Source organism: Magnolia sinica, chromosome 17 (genome assembly GCF_029962835.1).
Source record: "Magnolia sinica isolate HGM2019 chromosome 17, MsV1, whole genome shotgun sequence".
In the NCBI taxonomy this organism is placed as follows: domain Eukaryota; kingdom Viridiplantae; phylum Streptophyta; class Magnoliopsida; order Magnoliales; family Magnoliaceae; genus Magnolia; species Magnolia sinica.
Window position 1 is genome coordinate 476,860 of NC_080589.1, and position 13,611 is coordinate 490,470.

General features: G+C 41.4%; 1 non-coding gene across 1 annotated transcript; it reads left to right on the plus strand.

Annotated features, from left to right (window-relative positions):
• The first annotated feature begins 7,448 nt into the window (after positions 1-7,448).
• LOC131232161 (small nucleolar RNA R71) lies at positions 7,449-7,555 on the plus strand. The gene has a single exon (XR_009164775.1). It is a non-coding gene; the product is annotated as a small nucleolar RNA R71 (small nucleolar RNA).
• Positions 7,556-13,611: the final 6,056 nt, after the last annotated feature.

A 13,611-nucleotide genomic window follows, 5' to 3' on the forward strand; every position in this document is an offset into this window, starting at 1 on the left:
CTTTGAAGCTCCTTGCGCAAGTCCATTTACGCAGCCAAGAAAACGGCAGCGCCCGGACTCTGCGTGGACGCACGGCCTGCGCAGGACCTGCGCTGGGATGATGGTGTGGCCCATTTCTTGGATTTTCTCGCGAGATTTGGTCCGTTCATTGGACTGTCATGGAAAACCGGTCGTACATGACTGTTTTTTGTCTGTTTTGGTGTGGCCCACCTGAGCTTTCTAGACCGCCGTCTGAATCGCGTTTAAACGATGAAAAACTGATCATGCAGCTCTCTTCAAATTCGCTCTCCTAGGTCTACATTAGCTGGGTCATTGGAGACTTCTGAATGGTTCAGATCGTCGAACCGATCCTGGCCATGAATGCAAAACGGCCCAGATCTTCCGGTCACATGCGAACAGAGCTTTTGCTTTTCTTGCGCTGAGATGATGGTGGGCCCCAATTAGATATCTTTTTGAGAAATCCATTCCGTCCATTATGATCCTCTCGAATATCCATTAGGGAATGGATGGTTTTGAATTGATGTATGCATGGCCCACAGGAGTTTTTTCACTGCCGTCCATCTTCCGTTTTGACGGTTGAGATATGATATACGCTATCTCCTAAAATTCCGTCACCTAGGCTTTGGTAATAAGGCCTTTGAAATCCTAATGGTCGGTCCGGATCTTCTAAATACATGATGAGTGGGGTCCGCAAAGCAAACCCAATGCCGGACAACGTTAACGCTATTGCGTTTTGGGAGAGTTTGAGTTTTAGTCGGTCAGCGCCCACTGATCGACTTTGAGTGCATGGGTGCACGGCTAGTACACGTGCACACTGTGCACATGCAATGCACACGTGGGGTCCATTATAGAGTATATACAAAATCTCCTCCGTCCATCTGGTTCTTCATATAATTTAAGGTGTTGAGACCGAAGATGAGGTATATCCAGAGTTCAGGTGGGCCCCAGATCAGTAAATTGTGGGCTGATCCGTCCGTTGGGTCACTTCCATAGCGATCCAATGGATGATTTTTGATGTGTACGGTTAATTCATGATCATCAGGCCTTATATAAAGTTTGGAGCCAATCAGATGGTGGGAACCCCGTGATCTTGCATTATGGATGTCTTTCAGGCCTGTTTGAAGTGAGTGATTGGAATTTCTCTGATCTCTGACGTGTAAATCCTCGATCATGGTCCCATGGGGCCCCGTCCAATGCCTTGGTGATGCCTGAGCTTTAAATCCATGCTTTTAGCATCCTTTCCAGTCCATGCTCGTAAATATACTCTGCATCACAAATACGATTAAATCGGGTCATTAAACGGCATCATGCTTGTAAATTCAGAAAATAATTGGGGTCTAATATGCAATATTTGACCCTCAACACAACCTCCAACCAGCATTTTGCTAGTCCCGAGCAAGGTATGCGAAAAATAAATTGAGAATTACAGGACAATTTCTATGACTCAAGTGATTTTCAAAACTAATCCAAAAATAGAAGTCTAAGATTCATGACTGTTGGTCATTACCTTCTCCTGAAATCAAGCTTACGGTAAACTTCATAATCTAGTTCAAATATTAATCCATTAATTAGAACAACTCTAAACATCGAGTTCCATGGGTGTATGGTGTATTCTCGACTTATCATCAAGGTTCACTTTTTATGATATTATCGGTAAACAATAAAATAATTCATAATAACCAAAACTTTCCTCACGGATCATCTTTTCATTAATCGACCTTTGATATATATATTTTTTCATTAAAATACCGCCAAGGGGAGGAATCAAATCTTCACCTATAGGGAGCAAACCTATGATGAAGACCATTGCCCACCCCTTTTCGACGGCTACTTTGGGAAATCAAACCTTCACCTATAGGGAGCAAACCTATAGTGAAAATTATTCACCCAATCCTTTCAATTTTCTCAGGCCAGTTCCTTTCATGTTTAGCGAGTACCAAGTAAATCCTTCAATATCAAACTGAAACCTTAATGTGAAAGCGAGATGTGACATGTGAGATCATAACTCAATTAATGTTTACAACTTCTAATTCTGGATTAACAATTCAAACTTAACTATGAAATCCAACAGATGCTGAATCCAAGCGTCTTAAATTACCAACATCACGTATCTTGAAATTCCAAGTGCCCTAGATGGCCGTCAAAATCCCTTCGAATTCACAAGAAAGTCCAGAAAAATTAAAAATTTTCACAATGTTTTGCTCAAGACCAAGAAAACACTGATTAGGAAACCTAATCTTCCACCCCAACCTAAAATCTACATTGTCCTCAATGTAAAAGAAATAAGCATGCAGTGCACATGGGACAACGAAAATATAAGAGGAGTGAGGGAAAGATAGTACTTGGATGAAAGAATCAAGAGGCTTTCTCAAAAATATCAACGAAAAAGTGAGTTAGCACAAGAAAGAAATAAAAAAAATAAAAATAAAAATAAAATCACAAAAAGAAGGTCCTACCTATACTACTTTCGTAGGTACTCTCGATTGCATTTAGCGAATGCAACAAGCCTTTAAACCCCTAGGTTGCCCCCAGTGGTCGAATTATAGTCTCGTGAGGGTTTGCAGTAATGTTACCCACAAACATTGAACTAACTAATAATAAAAATGAAATGAAATGAAGAGCTGGGTTGCCTCCCAGGAGCGCTAAGTTTACCGTCTTCAGCCAGATAAATAAAGCAACTATCCTAGTCTTATGAAAGCGATAAACCTACCTATACCTCCATCAGACTAGGAGATCAATCCTGGTAAACAGGAGCAGTCAGGGGCATGGACATGTCCTTTGAATCAAATTTCTCAACAAATGATTTCAATCGATGTCCATTGACTTTAAACTCCTTGCCATTGTCGGGATCTCTTATCTCAACGGCCCCATTAGGAAAAACAGTAACAACAATATAAGGGCCGGTCCAACGAGATCGAAACTTACCCGAAAAGAGATGTAATCGAGAATTGTACAAAAGGACCTTCTGACCAGGCGTGAATGATTTTCGCAAAATGTGTTGGTCATGAAATGCTTTCATCTTGTCCTTGTAAATTCTCGAATTATCATACGCATCATTCCGGATTTCCTCAAGTTCATTCAATTGAAGTTTGCGTAGCAAGCCAGCGTTGTCCATATTGAAATTAAGATTTTTGATCGCCTAGTACGCTTTATGTTCTAGCTCCACAGGCAAGTGACAAGCTTTTCCATAGACAAGTCTAAAGGGAGACATTCCAATAGGGGTTTTAAAGGCAGTACGGTATGCCCATAAGGCATCGGTCAATCGGATTGACCAATCCTTACGATCAGGGTTAACCGTTTTCTCCAAAATGTGTTTAATTTTCCTATTAGAAATCTCAGCTTGCCCACTTGTCTGTGGGTGGTACGGGTTGCTCACCCTATGAAAGATACCGTATTTCTTCATTAAGCTCCCAATTGGTTTATTACAAAAGTGTGAGCCCCCATCACTAATGATGGCTCGAGGCGTTCCGAATCGAGAAAGGATGTTTTCTTTTAGGAATTTAATGACCGTGCGATGGTCATTAGTTCGACACGGAATCGCTTCGACCCATTTAGTGACATAATCCACGGCGAGCAAAATATACAGATTTTCAAACGATTGGGGGAATGGTCCCATGAAATCGATGCCCCAGCAATCAAATGCTTCAATGATAAGGATGAGATTCAAAGGCATCATATTTCGATGGGACAATGCTCCCAATTTCTGACAACGCTCACAAGCTTTGCAAAACTCATGAGTGTCCCTAAACATAGTGGGCCAGTAAAAGCCACACTGCAGAATCTTGGCCGTGATCTTTTTAGCAGAAAAGTGACCACCACAGGCCTGTGAGTGACAGAAGGAGATGACGCTCTGATGCTCATTGTCTGGTACACATCTCCTTAGGATTTGGTCTGGGCAATATTTAAATAAATAAGGATCACCCCAGAAAAAGTTGCGCACCTCGGTGAAGAATTTCTTCTTATCTTGCGCAGTCCACTGTGTCGGTATGGCACCTGTAGCAAGATAATTAGCAATATCAGCGAACCAAGGTGAATGGGAGACTCTGAACAGTTGTTCATCAGGGAACATGTCGTTGATATGGGTCGTCTCAAGGGAATCAGAGGTATTAAGGCGAGAAAGGTGATCGGCCACAACGTTTTCTACTCCCTTTTTATCTTTAATTTCCAAATCAAATTCTTGGAGTAGAAGGATCCATCGTATCAGGCGGGGCTTAGAATCATTCTTAGAAAGAAGATACTTCAGTGCCGCATGATCTGTATAGATAATGATCTTGGATCCGATCAGGTAGGACCTAAATTTGTCCAAGGCGAACACTACGGCTAAGAGTTCTTTTTCCGTAGTTGAGTAGTTCACTTGGGCCGGATTTAAAGTCCTACTCGCGTAATGGATGACGTAGGGTCTCTTATCCTTTCTCTGGCCTAGAACCGCTCCAAGAGCATAATCAGAAGCGTCGCACATAAGCTCAAAAGGAAAGCTCCAGTCGGGTGGCTGCATGATAGGTGCAGTGGTTAACGTGCCCTTAAGCTTGGTGAAAGCTTCTTGGCATTGCTCAGTCCACTCGTACGGAGCATCCTTTTGAAGAAGATTACATAAAGGACGAGAGAGGAGACTAAAGTCCTTTATGAATCGCCTGTAAAATCCTGCGTGTCCTAAGAAGGATCGCATGTCTCTGATGTTTTTGGGTGGAGGTAGGTTAGAGATAAGATCGATTTTTTCCTTATCTACCTCGATTCCCTTGGACGAGATGATATGCCCAAGGACAATTCCCTTCTGAACCATGAAATGACACTTCTCCCAATTAAGTACCAAGTTCTTTTCTTCACATCTTTTCAGCACACATTTAAGACTTTCCAAGCACTTGCTGAAAGATGGACCGTAAATAGAGAAATCGTCCATGAAGACCTCTAGATATTGCCCCACCATATCAGAAAAGATACTAAGCATACATCGCTGAAAGGTGGCAGGGGCATTACATAGTCCGAATGGCATCCTTCGATAGGTAAAGGTGCCGTAGGGACATGTAAATGTGGTCTTTTCCTGGTCTTCAGGGGCTATCTCTATCTGGTTGTAGCCCGAATACCCGTCAAGGAAACTGTAATAGGAATGACTAGCTAACCTTTCCAGGATCTGATCAATGAATGGTAAAGGAAAGTGGTCTTTCCTCGTGACGGTATTCAACTTCCTGTAGTCAATGCACATTCTCCAACCAGTAGTGACTCTAGTTGGCACGAGTTCATTATTAGCATTGGCTACGATGGTGATTCCGGACTTCTTAGGGACCACTTGAGTTGGACTCACCCATTGACTATCAGATGTAGGGTATATAATACCTACGTCCAATAGTTTAAGAACCTCGGCCTTAACCACTTCCTTCATGTTTGGATTTAGTCTACGTTATGGTTGCCGAGCGGTTTTTGCATTATCCTCAAGATATAAGCGGTGAGTACAAATCGAGGGATCGATTCCCTTGAGGTCCGCTATCGTCCATCCCAGGGCTCCTTTATGCTCAATGAGAGTAGATATGAGTATACTCTCTTGTTCTTTCTCCAGGTGGGCAGAGATCACCATCGGGTATGTCTCATCTTGACCTAAATAGGCATATTTCAAATCAGAGGGCAAAGGTTTTAGATCAAGCTTCGGTGGCTTGAGGTTAGACGGTAGAGGCACTACATTGGTTTGTGGCAATTCTTCAAATTATGGCCTCCACCGGTTAACTTCAAGTACCGGTGTAGTATCAAGCAAGGCGCACGTCTCCCTAATTATGTCATCATCAAAATCATGGGAGTGGGCCAGGCACGTCTCTAGATGGTCGGAGGATAAGGTTAGAGGTGTCGTATCTTCCACGAAAGAGTCAATCATGTTAATGTCGTGAAAATCGTCATCATCCTCTGAGTTGCTGCCGTTATTGAAAAAGATGTTTGACTCCAATGTCAAATTTCCAAAAGACATAGTTATGACACCATTCCTGCAATTGATAATTGCATTTGACGTGGCAAGGAATGGGCGACCAAGAATGACGGAAATCTGAGTGCTCATGTTATTGATGGGTTCAGTGTCCAGGATGATAAAATCTATAGGGTAGTAAAATCTATCGACCTGGACTAACAGATCCTCAATTATCCCTCTTGGTACACGAACAGAGCGATCAGTAAGTTGTAGTGTGGTCAGGGTGGGTTTTAATTCACCCAAACCTAACTGTTTGTATACCGAGTAGGGAATCAGATTTACGCTCGCTCCTAAGTCAAGAAGTGCGTGATCAATTCGATGGTTCCCGATTACACATGATATGGTTGGGCTACCGGGATCCTTGAATTTCTGCGGCACGTCTTGCTTCAGGATGGCACTCACTTTCTCAGTCAAGAAGATTTTCTTTTGAATACTTTGCCGTCTTTTGGTCGTGCATAAGTCTTTCAGGAATTTGGCATATGAAGGTATCTGTTTCACGACATCAAGTAGAGGAATGTTAACTTTCACTTGTTTCAACACCTCTAGGATATCCTGAGAGTTAGAGAGAGGTTTTGGTGAAACCAACCGTTGGGGGAACGGAGCAACTGGCTTCTCTAGAAGTTCCGGTTCTAATTTTTGTGGGACATCACTAGATCCATCATTGTTGTCCTCTTCTGGTTCTTGAGGCTTTTCGGGCCTAACTGGAAGAGTTTTATCAATGATCTTTCCACTCCTAAGAGTGGTGATGGATTTAGCGTACCCCATCTGATTTGAAGAGCTGAGATCATTAATCTCGTACTGCGGTTTAGGATTGGGGAGAGGTTGTGAAAGAAGCATCCCCTTTTCTATAACCGTCATACGAGAATCTCTCTTTTGCATAAAATCTGTAATTCCCCGCATTGCCTGAGCCAGCTCTTGTATGGAATTTTGAACCGGTTCCTCTTGAGGTTTCCCTTGATTTGGATTTTGATTGAAGAAACCTTGAGGGGTAGCCGTTTGTCCATTCCTCCAACTAAAGTTTGGATGATTTTTCCAACCAGGATTGTACGTATTGGAGTTAGGTCCAGTAAAAGGTCTTTGATAGTTGTTTACGGCATTGGCTTGTTCATTCAACATTCCTCGAAAGGCGGGTATTGTAGGACAATTTTCAGTTGTATGAATGTTGCAATCACAGATGCCGTAAATAATTTTATTAACCTTATCCTTCTTTCCTTCCATGGCCTCAACTTTCCTTATGAGCGTAGTCACTTTACACTTGAGATCATCCTCTTCTTTCAAGAGATATAATCCACCTTTCTCCTTTAATTGAGTCAGCCTAGACGTGGTGTTTGACTTTGGGTAATAGTCCCATGATTGTGTTTTTTCAGCAAGACTATCGAGGTAATCCCATACCTCGTCAACATTTTTATTAATGAATTCTCTATTACACATTGTCTCGACCATTTAGTGCATGGAAGATGTTAGTCCATCATAGAAAAAATTTGCAATGCGCCACGTTTCAAATCCGTGTTGTGGGCATGAACTGACCAAATCTTTGAACCTTTCCCAACATTGAAAGAATGTTTCATCTTCCTTTTGGGCAAAGTTCATGATTGCTTTTCTGAGAGTAATCGTTTTATGATGTGGGAAGAATTTTTTTATGAATTCCCTCTGCATGTCGTTCCATGTGCCAATGGATCTAGGACGCAGTGAATGTAACCACATCTTAGCCTTCTCTTTTAAGGAAAAAGGAAAGAGTTTCAGCCTGATTGTATCCTCAGATACATTAGGAAAATATAATGTAGCTATAATCTCATCGAACTCTTTCAAATGTAAATATGAACTTTCTGATTCAAGTCCATGAAATTTGGGAAGGAGTTGGATAACTCCTGGCTTGATGTCCATTTGTCCTGTGTTTTCAGAAAAAATCATGCATGAGGGCGTACTCACTCCCGCTGGTTGTAGATAATCTCGTAAAGTACAAGGCGGGAGTGCCTGATGCACCTCATTCTCATCTTGGGTATCCTCCACCCTGGGTGGAAGTAGAGGAGGTTGGTCTTCAGCCATAACTTCAATTAACTCAGGGGATTTCGAGTGGTGTCTAGTCCTGCGATGGATAGTCAACCCCTCAACCAATCCTCCTTCAGTCAAGAGACGTCGAGTGTTGTCACGGGCCCACTTGGGCATGAAACACTCACAGCCCTCAATTAAATTCAAAACCTAATCCTAAGAAAGGAAAAGAAAATCTAGAAAGAAAGAGAGAGTTGGAAAGAAATTACCAAATTGGAGTCCCTAAGTTAAAAACCTGCAAAATAAAACAAAATAAGTTAGATTCTAAAAAGGAGAAGAACAATCCTTTAAAATAAAGATAGCAGTAAACTGATTTCTAAAAGAAGGAATTCCTAAAAGAAAGTGAAAATTTCTAAAATAAATTAGGAAAGTCCTAAACTAGAAAGTAAATTACTAAAAGAGAACTGAAAAATAGAAAGTAGAGAAGAAGCTTACCGAATTAGAAATTTCTATCTTAAAGGCCTACAAAATAGGAAAGTTAGTTTCTAAACAAAAATTCTACAAGTAGAAATTTTCTAAAAGTAAATTAGGAAACAAAGTTAGATTCTAAAAGAGTTAAAATTAGAAAGTTACTAAAAATAAAAATAGAAAATTAATTTCTAAAAAAGGAAATAACTAACCTAGTTTCTAAAAATAAAAGATGAAAATTTCTAAAAATAAACTACTTCCTACAAATAGGAAAATACTAGAATTAGAAGATTTCTAAAATTTAAACCCTAATTTTAAAAGTAGAAAAAGTAGATAAATTAGGAAGGAATTACCAATTTAGGAACTTATGTCAGGATCCTACAAAACATGGAAACAAGTTAGTTGTAGAAATCAAAAAGTCTACAACTAAAGTTAGTCAAATTCTAATATTAAATTAATTCTAAACCTAATTAATTTTAGAGAATTGCAACCGTCAGTCCCCGGCAACGGCACCAAAAACTTGTTCACTCCCCAAGTATAGGGTTGTGATGTAGTAATAAACTCGGTGAGACCGAGGTCGAATCCTAAGGGACTGAAACCTGTACGTAATCTGAAGCTAACTAGAACTAGAACTAGAATGAGATGAAATCTAAATCCAATGTAAATTGATGAATAATGGTGAGAGATTAATCTAAACTTAAGGAATTCAGAGGAAGGAAAACTGGGGATTCAGAGGATCTACTTGTAGAGATCAGGGAGATCTTATGCCATCACCATGTAAACTAAACTAAACTTCTTTTAATATAGTTTTTAAAGAGATGAAAGGTATATGAATTAGAATGGATTCCATCATCAATCCATGCCCAGGAGGCAAAGCAAACAACAGAATTAAACTAATTACCAACCACTCAACAATGCATGAAGGTTAGGAAGGATATCGTCATTCAACCATGCCCATGAGACAATGGTGAACAACAGGGCTTCCCGACATCATAAACATCAAATGGAGGGAGAAATACTCAAAGCCATAGCAGACCCATTGTAATTTTAGTCACAACAGACCATAAAAAACTAAAAATAATTCCTTAATTAAACTAAAAACAACATCAGTTCAGTTTAAACAAAAAAGGCATAAGTAAAAAGCTCCCATCAGGCTAAAAGCTTCACCTTTTAGCCCCAGCTAAGAGGTTTAGCCCGTTATGATGCGGCTAACCCTTAAACAAAGATAAAAAGGAAAAAAAACCTTTTACTATCTATCTCTCTCCCTGCTCCAGATCCAAGCTCAAGTCCTCCCTCCTGCCAATCGCCCCCTCGTTCTCTCTCTCTCCCTTGCTTATATATTCTGCTAGGAGTAGCGGAGAGGCCTGGCTGCCGTCGGATTGTATGCTCAGCCACCCATCTTTGAAGCTCCTTGCGCAAGTCCATTTACGCAGCCAAGAAAACGGCAGCGCCCGGACTCTGCGTGGACGCACGGCCCGCGCAGGACCTGCGCTGGGATGATGGTGGGGCCCATTTCTTGGATTTTCTCGCGAGATCAGGTCCGTTCATTGGACTGTACACGGAAAACCGGTCGTACATGACTGTTTTTCGTCTGTTTTAGTGTGGCCCACCTGAGCTTTCTAGACCGCCGTCTGAATCGCGTTTAAACGATGAAAAACTGATCATGCAGCTCTCTTCAAATTCGCTCTCTTAGGTCTACATTAGCTGGGTCATTGGAGACTTCTGAATGGTTCAGATCGTCGAACCGATCCTGGCCACGAATGCAAAACGGCCTAGATCTTCCGGTCACATGCGAACAGAGCTTTCGCTCTTCTTGTGCTGAGATGATGGTGGGCCCCAATTAGATATCTTTTTGAGAAATCCACTCCGTCCATTATGATCCTCTCGAAAATCCATTAGGGAATGGATGGTTTTGAATTGATGTATGCGTGGCCCACAGGAGTTTTCTCACTGCCGTCCATCTTCCGTTTTGACGGTTGAGATATGATATATGCTATCTCCTAAAATTCCGTCACGTACGCTTTGGTAATAAGGCCTTTGAAATCCTAATGGACGGTCTGGATCTTCTAAATACATGATGAGTGGGGTCCGCAAAGCAAACCCAATGCCGAACAACGTTAACGCTGTTGCGTTTTGGGAGAGTTTGAGTTTTAGTCGGTCAGCGCCCGCTGACCGACTTTGAGTGCATGGGTGCACGGCTGGTGCACGTGCACACTGTGCACATGCAATGCACACGTGGGGTCCATCATAGAGTATGTACAAAATCTCCTCCGTCCATCTGGTTCTTCATATAATTTAAGGTGTTGAGACCGAAGATAAGGTATATCTAGAGTTCAGGTGGGCCCCAGATCAGTAAATTGTAGGCTGATCTGTCCGTTGGGTCACTTCCACAGCGATCCAATGGATGATTTTTGATGTGTACGGTTAATTCATGATCATCAGGCTTCATATAAAGTTTGGAGCCAATTAGATGGTGGAAACCCCGTGATCTTGCATTATGGATGTCTTTCAGGCCTGTTTGAAGTGAGTGATTGGAATTTCTCTGATCTCTGACGTGTAAATCCTCGATCATGGTCCCATGGGGCCCCGTCCAATGCCTTGGTGATGCCTGAGCTTTAAATCTATGCTTTTAGCATCCTTTCTAGTCTATGCTCGTAAATATACTCTGCATCACAAATACGATTAAATCGGGTCATAAAACGGCATCATGCTTGTAAATTCAGGAAATAATTGGGGTCTAATATGCAATATTTGACCCTCAACAAAAATCAAAATTTTTTAAACGTATTTTGAAACAAAATACAACATCCATCCCATCCCACCTAATCGCATGGGATTCGCCAGGCCAAACAGGCCCTAATGGACAGACTGGATCACTTGATTGGATTGTTTATTTGCGTACATTTAACTAAGAATACTACACCATAGAGTGCTCCTCCCAGCTTTTTTCTTTAGCCCAGGCTTTCCAAGAAGCTTCACTTGAATCACTTGACAAAAGCAAGCCTTTATGAATGAGCCCCGTGAGTTATAAAAGACGAAATTTCGGGACTTTATTTTCAAACGAGGCGGCATCCATCTCTCGTCAGTCGTCAGCGTACTCATGAACACGCGTGAATTCGTACATGTGGGCCATGGTACGTTTGGTGATCCATAGTCCAAACCATTGACCACTTGGAATTCGTGTCTGATGAGCTTCCACCAAAATCTTTAAGAATATTCAATGAACCTTTTAATCAGAAATATTTATTGCAATCTAAAACCACTGTGTCCCACAAAGTTTTCATTGGCGGGCATTCAATCCTCATTGTTTCCTTTGGTGTGCCCCATCTAAGTTTTGGGCCTGCTTCATTTTTGGATTTCTAATCTAGCATGAGCTAGTCAAACTGATGGACGGAGTGGATCTCAGACATACATCACGGTGGGCCCTGCATAGATCCCATACAGGAACTTCATGTAAGTTGTGGAAACAGGCAGGCATTTCGCGTCCATCGCGGGGGCGTGGAACACACCATCTCTCTCTCTCTCATGTTAAAATCCTATAAAGCTCCAGTTGCCGTTCTCGACCTGAGGCCAGACATTGATAATCTGCATTAATTGTAGTTGGTGTGACGATGAAGGTAAGTAAGCCAATCTTCTGCAAATCAGTGCACCGAATTCCTGTGCACCTCTCTCTATGTTACCCATCTATCTTCTTTGAGCTGCATTTCCTTTCATTTCTCCTCGTTCATATCTCTCTCTCTCTCTCTCTCTCTCTCTCTCTCTCTCTGCAGAAAACGGTTCTGAAAGTATGCATCAACTGCCTCAAGTGCAAGACCAATATTCTCAAAGCTGTAGCTAAACTTTCAGGTGGGCCACCCTCATTTATTTTGGGTTTTGGATCTTTCCACTGACCATAAACTACACTTATGCTCAATCTATACATGTGTGAGATCCAGGCCATTCATCAGTTGGGCCCACTATCAACTTTCCAAGGCAGAAAAACCAAGCTGGCTAGCTCATATCAGTTATATTATGAGTGCACGTAACTAGTCATTTTTCTGATGCAAGTGTGGTATACTTGAAAAAATGAACATGGCACAACATGTTTAGGTGGGGCACACCTGATGAATGGCCCAAGTTCAACAACCAAACTGGATTAGTGGGATAAGTTGGTACTTGTATATTACACATGGGGCAAAGATGCAGGTAAGCTGGATATGGTGCATGTTCTAAGAAAAGAGTTGAGAAATGATGATATAGGGAAGCGGATTGGCTGGTGTACCACACAGCAGCTATATAGCCCCCGTAGGTTCGTGTCGTGCGAAGACGAGCACGGACGCTTCCGAGTTACGAACGGTTCAAAGGATATGAAAGTTACATGGGCCCCACAATGATGTATTTATTATATCTACACCGCTTCATCTATTTTTAGAGATCATTTTAGAGCATTATTCAAAAAATGAATCATATCCAAAGATCATCTGGACCACACCACAAATAGCAGTGGAGATAATGATTTTCACACTTAAACAATTCGTATGGCCCACCATAACGTTTATTTTCCATCCAATCTGTTCAAGGTCAAAAAGACCTAAATGAAGAGTAAAAACAAATTTCACATTGATCCAAAACTTCTGTGACCCCAAAAAGGGTTTCAATGGTAGACGTTCAATCTCCCATTGCTTTTTGCAGTGTTGTCCACTTGATAGTTATATCTGTCTTTTTTTTCATCTCAAGGCTTGAGACAAGCGCTCACCAAATGAATGGACGGTTTGGATATAACACATACCTCATGATCATACCCACAACTTGCTAATGCTAACACAGCTATACTATATAGCGGGTGTGAGGTACATTAGCCAATCCGTTACCACGATTTAGCTGAAAGAAAGGTACAACAAGATTTACACGGAAGCGGATTGGTTGGTGTACCACACACCAGCGATCTAGATGGTGTGTTAATGTTACCAAGTTCTATAGGTCTCATCATGAAGCATGTGTCATATCCAAATCGTCTACCCAATTGGCGAGCTCATCTTGAGGCTTGAGCCGAAAATAAGGACAGATCTAAAGATCAAGTAACCCACACTGCAAAAAACAGTAGGAGATTGAACATCTACCATTAAAACCCTTTTGAATTTAGAAGTTTTGGATCATTATGATATTTGTTTTTCCTCTTCATTTAGGTATCCATAACCTCATGAACAGATTGTATGGAAAATAAATGT